General features: G+C 38.9%; 1 long non-coding RNA gene across 2 annotated transcripts; it reads left to right on the forward strand.

Moving 5' to 3' along the window:
* Positions 1–1,190: 1,190 nt before the first annotated feature.
* Positions 1,191–19,684, forward strand: LOC147252460 (uncharacterized). Of its 2 annotated transcripts, XR_015118847.1 has the most exons (5): positions 1,191–1,271; positions 6,959–7,115; positions 15,529–15,586; positions 17,155–17,286; positions 18,856–19,684. It is a non-coding gene; the product is annotated as an uncharacterized LOC147252460 (long non-coding RNA). The 2 variants fall into 2 exon arrangements; XR_015118846.1 differs by lacking the exon at positions 15,529–15,586.
* Positions 19,685–19,954: the final 270 nt, after the last annotated feature.

Consider the following 19,954-nt stretch of genomic DNA (forward strand, 5'->3'; position numbering starts at 1 on the left):
GTTATATTTTTTATTATATTATATCATCATCATTATTATATTATATCATCATCATTATTATTGTTATAATAACAATTAAGAACAATTAATATTATGATTATTCCTGTCACTATGCACATATACATAACCATCCAGGTACACACAGGCACACGGACATGTATATATCCACATATATATCTATATATCTATATCTATATCTATATCTATATATATATATATATATATATATATATATATATATATATTCTTTGTTTTCTCTTCTGTGCTATTTTTAGTCTATTCTATGGTAACAGTGCTGTGAATGTATGTTGAGGAGAGTGCAATTTCCCTGGCGGAACGTCCAAAAGGGATTAATAAAGTAGTCTGTCTGTCTGTCTGTCTGTCATTGCAACATCAGGATTTCCTGAACCAAATACTGTTCACAAGCTTTAAGACTTCTTCTGGTAATGGTGTTTTACAAATATGTAAAGCACTGTCTGAACTGCAGTCAGTTCGGTAAATTAAGTTTATTGATGTCACAGATTGTAAGTGGTAAAAACAGGACCCAAGTGCAGATGTCTTTCGAACAAAGATTTTTAATACATGAGACAAAGTAAAAACACAAGCGGGGGCGGCATGGCTCAGGGGTAGAGTGGCCGTCTAGCAACCAAAGGGTCGCAGGTTCGATCCTCGACCCCGGTGACCATGTCGAAGTGTCCTTGAGCAAGATACTGGACCCATAATTGTTCCTGATGAGTAGGTTGGCACATTGCATGGCAGCCTCCACTGTGAGTGTGTGTGTGTGAGAGGGTGAATGAGATGACACTGTAAAGCAGTCCATTTATCATTTACAAGTATCTCAAAGTACATATGGAAGGGAAAAAACAAAGTATCAAATACAGTGGTCAACAGGCCTATGTTCTGGATTAATGAAAAGTACAAATGTGGCACCCTGGACATTTTCTTAGTTCAAATTGTGTCCAGAATTCTTTTAGTGCTTAGTAACATTAACTGGGTCCACCCATTATTATTTTTTATTATTATTTTTTTCATTTATGTAGTTGAAAACATTTAGTGGCACTTGTAAAACACTCACCTGTTGCACCTGGAATAATTATGAGACAATACCCATTTATGTCAGTAGGTGGCAGTGTCGGATTGGGCAATGAGACTGACTATCGCATTAATCCTGGCATCACAGGAAGTGAGCTCAGTCACTCAGCGTAAAATACTCGAACGACAGTATGTAAAGCAGATACTCTTGAATGACTGCTTTTGTACATGTTTTGCAGGTGAGTAAAGTGCACAAATGCCTCCATTAAGTTATGTGAAGTTTATTTCTTATGTTGTGGAGCCAAATTCATTTGTTTACAAGAGCGAACGTCCGTAAATCAGGACGCTAACTGCCGTTAGCCTTAGCTGCTAGTGCACAATGTAATGCCGCCGTCAGGGTTGATTGAGCGCCCCGTGTGAGTGTAGAGCATTGTTAATGGCGCCATGATTGCAGATTTAACGAACACAGTACAATACAAATATGCACAACATTGGTAATGTGTGAGAGATTATAAGAGTCGGTTGTAATGAAGTCCACCACGGGCTGAAAGCTAATATGTCAGTGTTATGTATATATTTTTATGATTAACAGCAATGCATCGGCATTGTTCATGCTGTCCGTTTTCTCTGACATAGTTCTACTTGCGAATGGTTTGGCTTAAATGATCTCGGGCTGCTGTCTGCAGCCTTACAGTCAACTTAAAAGCTTTTGGGGTTATTTTACCTTGAATATCTGAATTGTTTGTTGCTGTTGCACCGACATAAGGTTTTGTCTTTCATGATGTATTTGGGTAACTGTTAAACAGTAACAGTTGTATTAATTGTTTACAGTAGGCCAGTAATAGTTGTACTGTTGATATCACTGTGTTATTTGATGTTGTAAGTCAGGCATCACAGGAAGTGAGCTCAGTCACACAGCGTAAGATGCTCGAACGACAGCATGTAAAGCAGATACTCTTGAATGACTGCTTTTGTACATGTTTTGCAGTATTGTTGGAAAAATAAAATGGCTGGCACCATGATGAACGGTCGTCATCCTTGGACAAGTGTAACACAAACAAAACCAAGATCAAACCAGACTAAACTTAACAATTTACATGGAAACACGAGGCAGGAAATGTGGAGCATGAAGGACGGAGACATTACCAGTGAGAGCAGCGACCCCAAACACACACAAAAAGACATCCACAGACACTGACCCAACAAGAGACAATGGGAAACACAGAGGTTAAATACAAGGGGGGAACGAGACACAAGTGGTGCAATAATTACAGTTGAGACACGTGGTAATCACGGGAGGGAACACAGGAAGGCAGGACACCAACTACGAAATAAAACAGGAACAAGACAAGAATCATGACAATTGAGGCACTAGGATTTAAAACAATTTATACATTTTCCTGAGAAATAGCAACAGCAGCATTGTATTAAATGGATTATAGAAGAATAACTTATTCAGGGTGCTTCATACTATGACTACACACTGTGTCATACAAACAACAACAAAATATGAGTGGTGTAGTGTTACATAGAAGTAATGTCATTTATGTCAGTCAAATTAACTTTCAGGTTTAGTCAGGAGTAATGTATATTCATTAATGTGGCAAGCCAGCACAGGGGAAAGGTTAATATTTCCAATTTAAAATTCAAACAATGCCACCTGGGGAACTGCTTTCCAGGAAATAACAGGAGGATGCACATGTTCCCTGAATACACCAGACAGAGATGTTTCCAAACAATTAGACCTGTCAGTCTGTTAAAAAACTTAATCCGATTAATCACATGGTTGTCCATAGTTAACTCACGATTAATCACATATTTTTTATCTGCTCGAAATCTACCTTAAACTGTTTTTTTTTCATTTTTTTAATTAACCATATCAACATGGGAGTAGGCAAATAGTTGCTTTCTGCAAATGCAGCATGTTTATTAGTGTTGGAGCAATGTACTGTCCAGAAGTACAAACAAAACAAAAGATCCATCCAACCATTTATCCCTCTTATTCTGTTAAGGGTGGGGGGGGGGGGGTGGAGCCTATCCCAGCGGCTACAGGTGAGGTGGATCACAAGTCCATCACAGGGCCAACACATATAGACAGACAACCATTCACACTCACATTCATACCTACGGTCGGCTTAGAGTACCCAGTTAAATAGCAATTACCAGTAAAATATATATTTTTAAAATTATAACCATAAAGCTAACATATTTACTCAAATAAATGACTTTGACCACTGCTTCACCGTGCCGCCCCAAAACAAAAGATGCACAGGGTAAAAAAAATTATAAACTCAAGCCCAACAAATATAATAGTCATGATTACCAGTACTAACTGAAGTACTTGAACTATTAAGCCATTAACACAAAAGGATGACCCTTATGCATTGCATCAAACTGTGATGCACAGAATAAATTAAATTGAATAAAAACAATGAATAAAGTGTGCATTCAACAGGGGGCAGTGCAATACAGAACAGGACTCAAATGATATAGCGGGGACATTGCAGGTGGTGGACGCCTCCAGTGGGCTCTGTCGTGCCAAACAATCCAGCGTGGTTTGTTTTACGCCAGAAGGGAGCGGAGGGCTCTCTACTCCGGTGGAAACTAAATTCAGCTTTACAGTGTATGCATGTCACTTTTTTCCTGTCGAGACTGCCATCTGGCAGGACTTTGAAGTTGAACTTTCCATTTAAAACTAACGTATTCTTTTCCATGTTAGTCCTACCTTAACGCTCATCTGCTCTCAGTTTTTTGTTTTTTTTTTGTTTACAAGCTGGAACCGGCTGCGTCTCGCGTGTGTGACGAGTGGTGCGTTCACGTCTGGTTTTCCGCGAATTACAGCATGGTCAAAGTGTCAAAAAGCACCGTGCACGTTAATTACGATAAAAAAAAATAATCGGCGATAAAGAGACGTTGGATTAACTAGTTAATAACTCATTAACACTGACACCTGTACAAACAATATAACTTTTAAGTTATATTGGGTCAGTTTTAAATTTGTGTTCACACCAAATGTGACATGAATTTTTGGTGGGTTAAGATTACATGTAAAGTCTATGTAGCTAGCTTGTATACTCGCCGGGTGCCACAAATTTCACGTATTCAGGTCTAAGCGCAAATTGAAAATATTCAACTTGAGCAACAAATTCACCTGATGTTGTGTCGAGACAGCCTATCAGCATTGAGATTACGGATTGGCATCAGTGATGTCACTGACGTCAACAGTCCTGGAGCCTGAATTTGGTGTCCATCCGTGATATCCTGGCACCAATCCTCGCCAACAGGTTATCAAACTGGGCCCTTATCAGCCTGAAGTACCGCTGGCAACAGCCGTCGTTCCATCGTAGTTCCTGGAAAAGGCAGTGATATTCACCCAGTTCTGTGCACCTCCAGATTATGCAATGGATCAAGAAAAGGCTGTGTTTTGCTTTCCGCTGTGTATGGGACTTCCACAACAGGTACACGCCACCAACGGTTGTAATGTCAGCCATATTTGATAATGGAAAGAAATGGTGGAAATAAATTCTCCTCGCTGGGGAAAAAGTTCATGCGAATGACGCAAATAGATCCTGCGACCAAATTCAGGCGAATGACACAAATAAATCAAATGATCCAGTGGTCAAATTCACACGAATAAAGCAACAGCAACAAATGCCCCAGGAGACAAGTTGGGGAACCAGCACCCTTGGCACAGCTGGTGCAATGAAAATATCGACAAAAACATTTAAAAAATTGTTCATCAGGACTAGGTGATTTTATATGTCAAGCCAGCTTCTTTGTACTGCAGGGCTGCAACTCATGCACAATTTGTAAGGCAGGCTAAGGGCTGAAACAGTTGGGGCTGCAGTTAGGGCCCAGTTGTGAGAAGTAATTGCCAGTCTGTATCAAGGTGAAACTGCATTGTGCACATCAAAACCCAGATTTGCAGTCTGCTGAGGCCAAACACTGAGGGAATGATACAATACAATGCAACTCTCACCATGCAAGGTGCTATGCAGGTAATAGTAGAATAAAGGAACTGTGCACTTCCTCCACCACTGGAGACTGGCAGTGGATGTGATAGCTTGGTTGCAGCTAAAATTTGCTAATGTTAAACATATCTCATTGCACACAACATACAGTACTTTTGGATGTGGAAGAACTTAAGCTAACTTCACTTTCCAATGTTCCAGTGTTCTATATTGTACTGTAGACAATTCTTGTTTTCCATTTCCAAATCTAATTATTATGGGACTAGTGAAATTTAATATACATACAAAGAATCACCACCTGCTTTTATTTTTCATCTAAACTATCTCTGAGTGCTGGTGCATTTCATTTTTAACCAATGAAGTTCAAAACAAGTATTTTATCTTACTTTTTCCATCTGTTCATGGTTTTACTGAGTGCTGATTTAGTGTTGTTTTTCCATCTCCACCGATTCGAGGAAAGACCAACACACATATTCAGTAGCATAAAATAACCCTATTTTGCATGGGGTTGTTGCAAAGAAAACAGTGCTGCTGTACTCTAAGGGACAAACATCAATTCCCTCACAATAGTGCCAGCCCTGCTGATACCTGGGGAGAGGCAAACATCATTTTGGGAGACAAGTACACTTGATTAATTGTTACGGGAAGGGATAGTGATGACAATCTCCCAGTGTGGGAGCAAACATGGCTTATTTTTAGAGCAAGTGGCTGCCAAGAGTCACATTTTACTGAGATTTTAAACAAAGCAGCTGTAAAGCTGGCTCTCTCTTCTCACAGCTCTTACTTCTTAAAAATCTTGTAATTTTTTCTGTGGGTGTTACCTGAAGACATGACCTATAAAGACCAAAATTACATGTAGGACTGAGTAAAATCATTCTTTCCAGTGTCTATAATCACTACAATCGTTCATTAAAAAAAAGTCATGACACGTCATATGGCAGAATATTCCTGATTGGATGTATTTTTTTATGTATTGCAATAATGGCTTGTATTTGTTTTTTTGTCATTAACTTGTGCATGATATGGTTTTATGTGATTTAGGGATTATTCTGACTGCATTTGAGTAATGTAGCTTTGTTTGTGTCTTATGGTTCTTCCAATGTAGCGTATCACCTAGCAGATTACCAGTAGGTGCTGACAAAGTCAAAAGTTAAACTAATTGAGCATGAGAACAGACAGCTAGAACAGCCAATCTGTAACTGTTAGCAGGATGCCAAAGAGCCAATCAGCAAGAAGGTAGGGCAACTGAAGGTTTACAAAAACCTGTAATGTAGCACAAGGCTCATTACTGTTTCATACACAGTTAAAAATTTCTCAGGGAATACATTTAGATTGAAAGCATTGTGTATATTTTTGCTCTCTAATTGTAAAAGAGAAAGATTGATCTCTTTAACTGTGTAAACGTTTTTTATATATATATATATATATATATATATATATATATATATATATATAATGTGTATTGCCCAGCAAGGGAGTCATATTAATATTGGATGGAACAGGACCCCAACACTACCACCTCCCATACCGTATGTGGATATGATGCAGCAAAGTGGCTGCAGCATGATTATACTGAATCCACTGTGCAGTTGAGGATCATGGGATTCTCTCTCAATACCAGAACAATCTAATACATTCAATCATTTCCAGTCAAAATACAGGTTAAATATGGGGCCCATTGTTGAAAATAATACAACAATTTTCCATGAAGAGGAAGAAGATTCTTTCTGTAATGTAGGACTTGAGGCTCTAATGAGACTAGGGCAACAGCACCTGATTTAATATATACCGTCAGCAACCCCACTATCATGCATGTGCGATTGATGGGCTGTATTACTTTCCCAGCCACCATGTTTATTAATGACCTGAACATGTAATTTCACAGATTATTGGAGTCTGATTCATTAATTTATTTCAAACAAAAGTTGCTCATGTGTTACTTTTCTCTTTTTCAGACCAGAGACTGTTCAAAGCCTGGTTGGTGTTTGAAAGATCTACAACACTGCTTTTAAACTACCCCCGTTGGTTTGAGACTAACTCAGACCGCTGCATGATTTGGAAGTAAATGCTCAAAAGGTGGCAAGGAGTCTGAGAGTACAGGGAGGGGCTGAGGTAGGATGCATTGCATCACCAAGCACCAGAGCAGCCAACAGAGAAATTCAATGGCATTATTCAAGTTTCAACCAATAAGCAGTCAACCCATGACTCTCAACTCCGTGTTTATTATCCATCTATCCATACATTTTGTATATCATTTATCTGTGAAGGGTTGCAGGAGCCTATCTCAGCTGACTTCGGGCAAGAGGCGGGGTTCACCCCAGACAGGTCGTCAGTCCGTCACAGGGCCAACACATAAAGATAAACAACCATTCACGCTCATAGCCACACCTACAGTCAATTTAGAGAATCAATTAACCTAACTTGACATCTTTGGACTGTGGGAGGAGGCCGGATTACCAGGAGAGAACCCACACAGGAACAGGGAGAATATATATATACACACACACACACACGTGTCACATCTTGAGGGCAAGAAATAAGACCCAATTCCAGACCGAGGGAAGGAGTGTTCACAAGAAGGGGGTATTTAATAATCCAAAAGACAAAGTACAACAAAGGATTCAAAGTACCAACTGAGGAGCAAATACAAAGTACAACAAAGGAAAAGACAAAGTACCAACAAAAGGGGGTCAACAGGCCTAAGTCCTGGATGCGAAACAAAGTATCAACAAAACCCAGAATTTTCACAGGAAAGTGAGGAGCAGGAGCAGTGACGACAAGAACATGAATGAAAAAACAATGGTCCAACGCGGACAAAGGGAAACACAGAGGCTAAATCCACTGGGGAAATGAGACACAGGTGGTGCAACCAACACAGGTGAGACACATGAGGTAATCACAAGAAGGCGCACAGGAAGACAAGACACTACTACAAAGTAGGACAGGAAGACAAGACATGGAACATGAGGCAGGGATCATGATAGTGTGTCTGCATACATTATATCTCTGAGGATATAATATATTTACACATGTGTACACACACACACACACACATATATATATATATATATATATATATATATATTCACTGAAATCACAAAAATCTTGCATGGTAAAGCTCTCCCCTCAGCACTTACAGTGAGGATTTGCATTTGTATTTGTATCATCTTAAGCTCCATTGTGTTTTAAGACAATTAGATGTAATTACTTTGATCCATGAGGGATGTTCAACACCAGCATACAAGCTGCCTAGAGACAAACTTTCCAAGAAGGAGGCGGGACCCGCTGGTAGTTTCAGTCAGCCTCTACATTACCAAGACATGCCACCTCTTGGCCTCCTCACCGGTGTTTTCCCACATTTGTAATGTAAATGTAGAACTGTTTTCGTTCTGGGAAAATGATATTTAATTCATACATTCTATTGATGCAAAGATATGGAAATTTATTTTCGTGACCCACAGTGGATTACAGGCTAAAAATGGAAGCTAATAATTAATTTATTGCTGTTAAAGATGCATGGGTTTACTTTAACAAGCTGAGGCGCAGCACGTCAAAAGAAATGTAGCTAAATAATTAAAATACAGAGAAAAAAACACCATGTTGGAAGTGCATTGTTTTGCAGGAGATTTCCTTTTATGAGAGGATGGTAGACATAGAGAAATTATGTTTTTTAAAAATCCAAACCCAAAACACACAGGTGTGCTCATTAGCACCTGCAGTTATGCACATGCATTTATTGGCACGTCAGGAAAACAGTGACTTTTATGCGAAAACATTTGACCGACAATGCATTCCATTGTGTTTGTAGCAAAATTTCAGGGAAGAGTGCACATCTGTTTCATCTGTGAAATTTATCTGCCAGGTTTATGATCCAAATAACACATTAGATGTGTCAATCTGAGAATTTAGAAAATGAAAAGGATTCCCAGCACCACTTTTACTCATCTTTACCAGTAACTCTCGTTTAGCCAGTTTCAAACAACTGCTGTATGTTGTTGTCGCACTATTGAGTGCAGATGAAGTGCACTTAAATTCCATACATACTAAACTACAAGGAAGATAAATAATAGGTAAAGTGCATCACTCAAACGGAATGGGATACAGAAAGGAAAGCATTGTTGACTGTGTGAATGTGCAAGGAGATCCCAGAGATTTCCTTCTTACGTATTCACTTAGCACTTGAGGTTGCCATTCTTGTCAGAGAGACTGAGGTATCACCTTTGTGTAAAAAGAATTCATACATTCAAACTTGATCAAAAAATGTAAAACATGTAAATCTGGTCAGTTCAGCGACTACACAGCTTTAAATGATTTAAACAGTTTCAGCACTGGGAATAAATCAAGATGATATAGATAAACACCTTCCCTCACAGTTTATATCTTTTATATAAATGCTTGTCAGGAAAATCAGGGTGGGGGGGACTCTTAAACTGTTGGCATTTTAGTCTACACGCTGAGCTCCACAGGATCTTGCGTGGATTAACAATTGATGCCAAAGCTGTTGTGTTAGATCACATTCAGTTTTGCCAGTGTTTAAATAAAACTAAATATTGTTTTTGCTCACAGCAAAATACTTGCTTTGAGCCACTTAAGGGAGTCAACAGCTCTGCTTTCAACTTTCTGATCTACGAATCAGCAGATTTGGCAGTTTATTTAAACTGCAGGACTTTCCCATCCTTTCTTTCTCAGTGGTTCAGCCACCATTCACCACTGCCTATTATCTATTCACCTGCAGGCTGTTGCAAGGTATTCAAACCTTTGCTCATCACTGACCAACATCTTAGTCTGGGGCCTGGATGTAAACTCTATGTTGCAATAAATATTTTAAACATGAGTTCCCTGACTGAACTACATTGGCACAAGCAATAGAAAGCTGAAACATATTGTACTCCTCAGAACACAAGACATTGATATGGTCATACTAGATGGCATTGTTTTGGCACCAACATAAGGAACTGTTAAGGATCCTTTGATCAGGGTTTGATTATACCAGGGTGGGTTAATGCATTCCATCTTATCAAGCTGCTCCAGCAAGCCTCTAAAGACTCCTTGGCAAATCCAGTCCAGAACACGATGTACTGACAGGAACTAGTAAACGAGATCATATTTCTGCTATATTAGCTTCTCTACACTGGCTCCCAAAGCCCCTGACAGTCAGGCACCATCATATCTGAAAGAACTCATAGCACCTTATTACCACTCTGTACACTGCACTCCCAGAGTTCACGCTTTATTTATTCAGGGGAGTTTCATGGAGAGTTCTGTTTTTCAGAAGCACCCTGATCACACAGACACACATTCACACTTGGAGGCTGTTTGGTACAATCGGGCTGATCTGTCAACTGCTGAGCAGCAGCTGGATTTGAGGGCCTTGCTCAAGGGCATCTCAGTGGTGGTAATGAGGGAGAAGCATGCGCTTTGATTTCAGTAGCTATTTCTCCCTCTGGAGTCAAAGATTCTGGGTCCGTGATTGTAGCCACCTTGTAACCCAAGAGCTTAACTCATTGTTTTCGATATCATCAATATTGTGAGTCTCTGATTGAAAGCAGCATTAACGAACTAAGAGACCTAATTTCTGAATTGAATTACATGTTGGCGCTGGTAATTCATAGCACAACCTGAAAATTATGGTTAGAGGGTAGTGACATGCATGATTAAATGATCAGCCACAGGTGGACGACATTCAGTGTGTAATGAAGTGCTTGACCACTTTTTACTTACTGATCAAGTTGCCGTTATCATTAAGCTATAAAATGCTTACATAGCACCTTTTAACCAAAAGAAACTGTGGCTCAAAGCACTTTAAAAGTTATTGATTTAAGGACTTATTTTCAAATTGAACAAAACTGCTCCAAGCAAATGTACATTGATCAAAAAAAGACAAAAATAAGAGATGTGAAAACATTTCAATAATATTAAATACTGCAAAAATTATATAAAATCTATGATATCAAAGTGATTGACAGCAGGGCTGTTAAATATTCCATATTCAATTATGTATTCAAATATATAAAAGAAAGGACTATTTAAATATATTGATATGATATGTAAAATAAAATAGAAAATCAAAGTACTTGTGAGACGTTTGGCCACTGCTTTAGCGTTAAGCGATTACAGTTCTGTTCTTCTGCCAATTGGTAGCAGTAATGCACCATCCATCCATCCATCTGTCCATGTAGACAAAAACATCCATCCATCCATCCGTCCATGTAGACAAAAACATCCATCCATCCATCCGTCCATGTAGACAAAAACATCCATCCATCCATCCGTCCATGTAGACAAAAACATCCATCCATCCATCCGTCCATGTAGACAAAAACATCCATCCATCCATCCATCTGTCCATGTAGACAAAAACATCCATCCATCCATCCGTCCATGGAGACAAAAACATCCATCCATCCATCCATCCGTCCATGTAGACAAAAACATCCATCCATCCATCCGTCCATGTAGACAAAAACATCCAGCCATCCATCTGTCCATGTAGACAAAAACATCCATCCATCCATCCGTCCATGAAGACAAAAACATCCGTCCATCTATCCGTCCATGTAGACAAAAACATCCATCCATCCATCCATTTTCTACCACTTATCCTGTTAAGGGTCGCAGGGGGGCTCGAGCCTATCCCAGCAGCCTTTGGGTGAGAGGTGGGGTTCACCCTGGGCAGGTCACCAGTCCATCGCAGGGCCAGCACATATAAACAGACAACTGTTATCTCTCACAGCAACACCTACGGTCAATTCAAAATATCCAATTAGCACCCCAAGAGAATCCACACAGGCACAGGAAGAACACGCTAACTAGTCAAGTCAAGTCAAGTCAGTTTTATTTGTATAGCGCCAAATCACAACAAAAGTTATCTCATGACACTTTACAGGTAGAGCAGGTCTAGTACCACACTCCTTCAATGAGTTTACACCCAACAATTCTCCATGAGCAAGCACATCAGGCAACAGCGGCGACGAAAACCTTCCTTTTAACAGGCAGGAACGTCGAGCAGATCCAGGCTCAATGGGGACGGCCTTCTGTTTTGACCAACTCCACACAGAAAGACCCCATGCTTAAGCTGGGACTCAAATGCGGAACCCTCTTGCTGTGAGGTGACAGTGCTCACCACTGCACCATCATTTTGCCCAAGTAATGCGCCCTTAAACTGTTTTGACAGCTAACTGCCATTACACCTCAGAAGAAGCCACATGAAAGAGACAGCTGTTGAGTAGACCAGTCAAAAGCGAATTGAAAAAGTGTCCTGCCCATAAGAAACACTCCAAGAAGCCCAACGAACTCACCTGCTAAGGGGCAGGGATGATTTCACCGGTCAACACTAAACCTTGTCTCGTATTTTTCAGGGGATTTAAACAGGGTTCCTAAAACAATCGGAAAGTGTAGAAAAAAAATCCAAGAACAGAAGTTTTAGTGGCAAAAGTTTCACAAGCAAGCAGAAGCATGAGGGCAGGAGTTGAAGTGCAAGTGCAGAAAATCTGTACATCCAACAATACGCAGTATCTGAAAACAGTTTTACAGACTGAGCAGAAACAGAGTAAATCTAAGAGCAAGCAGAAACTATTTGTGTATGAGGCTAGGGTTTTGAGGGAAATTATTGAAAAATCTGAAAATGAAATCAATAAATCTTGCTCTCAAAATGTTATACCATTAAAAACAAATTGGAACATAAATCTATAAATCTCCCACTGGAATTTTATTTCATATGTTCTAAACTTAGTTTTTTTTAACAAAGACTTTCTGGTTTTGGATTTAGCTGCTTAAAATAAATCAAGTGTTATTAAAAAAAAATCTTTGTCATTGCTCACAAAGGTCCCAAAGTTGTCCTTGTGCTTCATTTTATTGGGTTTTAGATTTTTGGGGTTTTAGATAGAAATACATGAACACAAGGATTATGATGCATTTGCATTTGCTTTGCTTGTTGATGGCATGTTAGATGGGTCTTGACCAAGCAGCTGTCATCACAAAGCAAACAGAAATGAAAAATTAATGTGAACTTATTAATGAACTATAATCAAATGACAGCATCTTCTTTTAAAAGCAGAGGTTCCTAAACACCAAGCATGCTTTAGGTATGTAATCATCAAGTAAGCCTGTTACATCAGCTTGTAGTTCAAAAAGTAGAATCAAAATTTAAATTAAGGTTGTTTTTTACAACACATTATAACCTCTTTTCACTTATTAAATGAACTGAATACAGGGGAAGGATTACAAATGGTTAATACACAACTGCTTTGTGTTTTTAATATCTTTGAGGTCTATGCACTGTTGTAGTGACATGAAATGTTATTACACCATAGATAGTAAACCAAATTAAAGTACACCATGAATTCTCTTAAGCAAGAAGATTTTATTTTATAATTTTATTCATTTTCTGCAACATTTTAAAAACAGAAACAAACCAAGTATTTATTCAAGGTTTTCTATGGTAAATGGACTCAAATTTATATAGAGCTTTTCTACCTCAGCGGCACTCAAAGCGCTTTACAGTGTCACCTCATTCACCCATTCACACACACACACACTGATGGTGAAGGCTGCCATGCAAGGCGCCTACCTACTTATCGGGAGCAATTATGGGTCCAGTATCTTGCTCAAGGACACTTGGACATGGTCACCGGGTCAAGAATCAAACCACCCTTCGGTTGCTGGACGGCCACTCTACCCCTGAACCATGCCGCCCATGTTTCTGTTGTCCTTCCATTGCAACTGCTCTGTTTTGGATAACAAATTGCTACTTGGTAAATGTTTTTTCAAGTCTTGCGATGTGAGGACAGCTGGTTACTGTATGTTCAGATAAACAATAGAAAGAGATGAGAACCTTGTAAATATGAATTAATCACAACTAAATCAATAGTAACAGGGTCCTTCTGTTATTTTGATGACAAAACTCTCCAAACATTTGATTTTGACATCTTTGGAACCACATTGAAATAGTCTGTGGCTGCATGTATACTGTTCAGCCACAATATTAAGTGGTGAAGTGAAGAACATTGATATTTTGATTACCATGACACTAGTCAAGGGTAAGGATATATTAAACAGCAAGTGAACATTTTTTCCTTGATCGTCCTCTTTTTGGAAAAATAGGTGAGAATAAGAATCTGAGCTGATAGTTACCAAGAGTCCAAAGGAAGGAAAACTGTTAAAACAGGTCATGGGTGCCCAGTGTTCACTGATGCACAAGAGGGAGCGAAAGATTGCTTGTCTGGTCCAATCATAAAGAAAAACTCTTGGTCTTGGTGCCAGACACCACAGGATGCCATCAGAAATTTTGTGCAGTCCACATTAATGTTGTGGTGGAATGACAAGTGCCTCAAAGGTGTTCAAAATTAATAGAGGATAGCAAAAAAAATTTGTGTCAAACAGTAAATGAAGTTGCTTTTATTTAAATAAGATGGAGAGGAGAATGAGAACCCTGGAATTCTTGATGCATGGCATATTAAAATTCTTTGACTGGTGAGCAATCAAAAACACTAAACACTATGTTAAATACTGATAAAACGACATCTAAATGCATTCCACTTTGTCTGTCGGTGTGGAAAACAGAGTTTTAGCTTTTTCTTAAAAAGGGAGAAATGTCCTTTCACCACTTGTTTATGTCTGCCTCTGTTGCTCAGTCATGGTTCATCTGCTCCTTGCTGACCCTGCTTCTTGAGGCACCTATTGTATCCTACAGATCCTGCAAAACACTTGAGATAGGGAAAGAGGGGGGCAGGAAAGTGCACTGACAACTGAAACGCATAGCTCACTTCAAAGAATACGGTCAGTCTGCTGCCAGTGTTTTTCATCGTAGCACTCTGGTTCTTCTCTCTGCAGCCATTAGCCAGACAATGTGCTTGTCCCTATGTGGTTCTCCACCATGTAATTACACCATGCTGCAGGCTGCTTGGGCCTCAGTTTTGCCAGCTTCTCATTATCTACCTCACTGTCGTCCATGTCTCCCATCATCTGTGTATGCACCCGCTCTTTTTCAACCAGACAATCTGCTCAGTTGTTAACTCATCAGGTGTGCGTGTGTTAGGAGCAATTGAAGAAAAAACATGATTTTTCTGCCCTCTGAATAAAAGCAGTCTAATATAATAAATACAAGATTAGGTGATTCTAAATTTTGTTTTTTGTTTTCATTTCTGTTTGCTTACAAATAAGTATTCCCAAAATGGTTGTCTATACACCTGTAAGGTGCTATTTAAAACAATTATGATCATATTCATACCAAAATCCATTAGTCATAAGCTATATGTGTACCTCCTAAAGCTGTTGAAAATTTTAGATTCTTCTACATAAGAAAACAATCACACTTATTACAGCAAAACTCTTAAGTTTGGAATTGACCTATAAATTGGGTAACTACCATGAGAGACATAAACATGAACTGAACAAATGTGACACGAGCCATTGTTTTGTGGTCTCTTGTCTTAAAGGTCTCCTGTTTTGCATTTTGGCAGTAGCTCTGCCCAAGACAGATTTGACCAATAAACACAGTAATCATTTTCACATTCTTCTTTTCTAGGGCTAACAAGAACATGTTTACAGATGAATTACCTCTGATGATGGGCAAAGCAGTTATGGTCAGTATCTAAATTCCTAGAATAAGTTAATAAAAAAAAAAGATTTGTTGATGAAAATATCTGGCGCAATGCCCTAATCCTTTCTCTCGAGTAAACAAAAGTTGTTCAGGAGAATTATATTTTTAATGTAATCCAAGAATATCATTTTCATTGTGGTAAATTTTCAATTCACATTCAATAATGAGCCAACGGACAGTAAACATCACCGTCTCATCTCGTGGCAGCAGCACCACTGATGAGTCTCTACACTCGCCTGTCATTATTGGCCAGCCACCTATTAAGTAATTAATAAAGAAAGTGTTAAAACAACGGTTAACTTGTTGAGTGTCCATTAGTGCTCATGTGACTTGGTAAAGGTAACCTTAGTGACTCTGGGGTATATTAGTTATTAGCTTGGGGGATACACTGGGACATAATCAGTGAGTGACAGAGAAGGATTTCCATTTGATTGCAGTGCATTGCTTGCTTTCCGGGTTTGAGCCCCAGCTCAAGGAGTTTGCATGTTCTCCTTGTGCCTGCATGGGTTCTCTCCCGGTACTCTCCCCACAGTCCAAAGACATGCAAGAGGGGACTAGAGTAATTGACCGTAGGTGTGACTATGAATGGTTGTCTGTCATTATGTGTTGGCCCTGCGACGGACGACTAACCTGTCCAGGGTGAACTCCGCTTCTCGCACGAAGAATACTGGGATAGGCACAAGCCCCCTGCAACCCTTAACAGGACAAGTGGTGGAAAGTGGATGGATGGATGGCATTGCTCGCTGCCTCACTCACATTTGAGAGCTTAGCTGAACTTAGAAATGTGCAGAGCTTTTAAGTTCAGTTTTTTCACTAAAAATACTGGCAAATGACAGCATGTTGGTTTTTGCTTCGATTTTTGTCTGTGAGAAGAGGAAAATTTCCAAATTGATTGACGTTGTTTAATCAGCTGAGCCTGAAAAAATAAATGTAAAAACATCTCAAGTCTTTTCTCAGGTCATTTTTTTCCTGTTTTATGTTTGTTTTTTGTTTTTTTTTTAACATTTCCAGCACCTATGCAGGGGAAATGAGGCAGGCTATAATGTAGCAGAATTGTTCTTTCCAAATCTACACTTCTAGGACTATAGGGCCAGCAGTGAGCTTGCAGATGTCAGCCAAATAGGTCAGATCATTCCCAGTGTATCTATCATCCCTGCCAGGCAGTTCAGTCTATTACACCCTGTAGTGATTTGCTTTTCTGGATGAAAGGGGCTAATGCTCTGCCTCTCTGACCCTTGAAAACCTGAAGGAGAAAAAGTAGGATCTGACACCCTTTCAATAGTTTAAATGGACAATGTATTCAGTAAAGTTAACGAAAACCCTCAAGTTGAGCTGAAGCCCAAAATTGAGAGGAAATAAGAGTTACCAAGTTAGAGCTGTTGTCACTTTGTTCTGACACAGCGCAGATCTACACCAAGGCCCAAGTAAAATGTCCATAGAAATCAATTTATTTCACAGGTGTATGAAAAACTATCCATTAGCAAGAAGGGAAAAAAACTCTTGCATTCTTTTCTGCTTCCTTACTTGAAATAAATTTTATTTGATATGCAGCACTTGTCCTTGGACCTTCATCAGGCAGAACAAAGGGACAATGAACGTTCCAAGCGGGTAAAGGTACACCTACTCAGGAAAGGCTGATCAGGAACCACCAGCTGTCAGGATATCAGCGCCCCAGGCATACAAGTATGTAATCAATTAGAGGGCACAGGTCATCATTAATAATGGACATTCTATGGTATGCAGACACAACACTGATCTAGTCTACACAACAATTTAATTTGACAGAATAAAAAACTAACCTACAAACTAAACAGTAAGGCCCATTTCCAATCTCGACATTGTGAGCCCTTGAGGACCCCTTACTTACCCCCTAAATCTGCCTTTCTGCTGAAGGAGTTGCCCACAGTTAATATTGTGACAAAATACAGTAGTTTCCATGGTTACCAGAGGTTTTCCAGGAAGTGTGAAAGAAAAATGAAGAAAGTAAATATGTTGCTGTGTTGGAAAAGGCACTTTTTTTTATTTTTTAATGGACAGAATCATCTGAAAAACAGAATTTTCACATCGATTTCATTATACTCACCAACATATTACTGGAGTTAAACTTAAATTATATTATATAAAACAGATGGTTAAATGTAGGTCTATAGAATAACTAACAACTTTTGGAGGGAAGAAAAGCTGAGCGTACTCCAATTTTTTTTTACATTTTTGTTGACATCAGGTATCTTTGGGATTCTTTTCTTTTTCCCTCATTATTTTAGTCTTTATCACTCATTTGTATTTGAATGTATGCAACATTGTTTTTTGTATGATTATAATTTAGCAAAATTTGTTGTTCAGCATTTCAGCATGGACTTCTTTAAGTTGCATTAAATTAATTTGGAATTAAATTTGTCATGGTAAAGTGAGAACACAGTCCCATTCCTACTAATGCCATTTCAAGCCTTTACACCCTCTCAGGATCAGAGCATGGTTTAATTCAACATACAATCAAATCAGAACTGAAGGGGCTCTTGCAAATCAATTGTTCCCATTTGGAATATTGGTATTACATTTTTGCCTTTCACAACCACAACTTGTCCCTAAATTGTGGTGAAAAAAGGCAGGAAACATACAACACCAGGTATTTAATTACGTTCCATTCAGTTTGACAGATACTCCAATGGTTTTCAGGGGCTGCTTCAAACCAGTTGAACAGAGGATACCCATGCCTTAGCTTGCCAATCACCCCAATTACACCATCCCTGAATCCAATGTGGGGAATGGAGGCACTCTTCAGTACCCATCTGGCCAGAGCAGGAACCATCATAGACCATTCATTTTGTGGTGGCTTGCCTTAAAACTGAAGACTAACACTTTTGTTTTCCTCTTTTTTTTTCAATTTTGTTGGGGTAAAATTGTTTGGAACTGTGACAAATGCACAATTTCTTGTGAAAATAGCAATTGGTGGGAAAAAGCAGCCCTCATCCTCCCCCATGCTAAATATTAATCAACCCCAAGAATCATAAATACTTCCTATGATAACGGGCATTCTACATCACAGAAAGAGATATTTTAGATCTCGATCTGTTTTTATTTTCCAAATTGTAAAAAAGACCCTTTCTGTAACAGTAAATGTTACAATATCGCATTCAAAGCAATGGTTTCATTACAAAAACAATGCAATTAATAACATTGTACACACAAAAGACCAAGTCCAATCTCTACATGCAAAAGCTACAAAATTGTTGTTTTTTTCTTTACCTTTAGGAAAGGAGGAGGGAGACAGTTTTGGGCTGTTTCAGTCATGAATCCTCCTAAATGTACTGTCCAAAGAAACCCAGACTTCCCGATTCTCCTTAAAAATGTGAATGCCCACAAACTGTTGCTTACTGTGTGCCAGCTACCATGATAGGTGCAGGTGAGGCATGCAGGACAACCAAAATAACCAATGAATGAGCAAGACTGATTGAAATGTATTTTTAACATCAATAGGGTACACTGAACAAAACTGAACAAACTACTGACTTGAACCTAGACGTCTCTGCTCTGGGGGGAAAAAATGACTGGAGAGCTTTTACTGGTAATTTGGTAATCTTTTTCTGCTGCTAGCATTCTTATTGGCTGACTCAGAGTGGATGAATTTCAAAAAATATATAAAGTTGCAAAAGTCGAAACAAAGCTACAACCACACTGTACCCTAACAAAGTCTTAGACCAGGGTACTCAAAAGCTCAACGTGAGGTTTTTGGAGTGTTTCTATATGTCTGATAAACCAAATAAGACATAATTGTTGAAAAAAACCTTGGGGTTCATTTAACTAGCTTTTTCTGTCTTTGGTAGAGGGAGCAACCCTTAACAATCTATCTTATTGGCTTTTAAGGAGACCCTCCATCAAAGGTGTGGGATTGGCTGTGGCAAATGAAAGTGTGTTAATAAGGGTCTCCTTCCTTTACACAGTATTGGATAACCTGACGGTACTTCTCATAAATCATGTGTCTTTTCTTTACCATAATCCATCCTTAATGTCAGGTCAAGATCAAAGCAGATCTGTTTCATTTTCTTCAGTAAGGAGATACAGAATACTTCAGTACTTCAGTATAGCAGTACCTTTGCAACACATTACCCACATGGCTGTTCTTGTTCTTGTTCTTGGTTTTCAACATCAAAATAAACCCTTGTATGTCATTACAAAGCCTGCCACACCAAGGATGAATTCATGTTGATGCACATTTGAGATCCTGAAGATCATCTAGATTAGAGCTTTAAAGATTGTATACTGCTTTTAATATAAAGATGATAAGCTCTTTGCAAAAGGCTTTATATAAAAATATCTTAACTCTGACATGAGAGACAGCAAAGTGTTAGTT

The sequence above is a fragment of the Aulostomus chinensis genome, chromosome 12 (genome assembly GCF_037954235.1).
Source record: "Aulostomus chinensis isolate RoL2024-O1b breed Wild chromosome 12, RoL_Achi_v1.0, whole genome shotgun sequence".
Taxonomy (NCBI): Eukaryota; Metazoa; Chordata; class Actinopteri; order Syngnathiformes; family Aulostomidae; genus Aulostomus; species Aulostomus chinensis.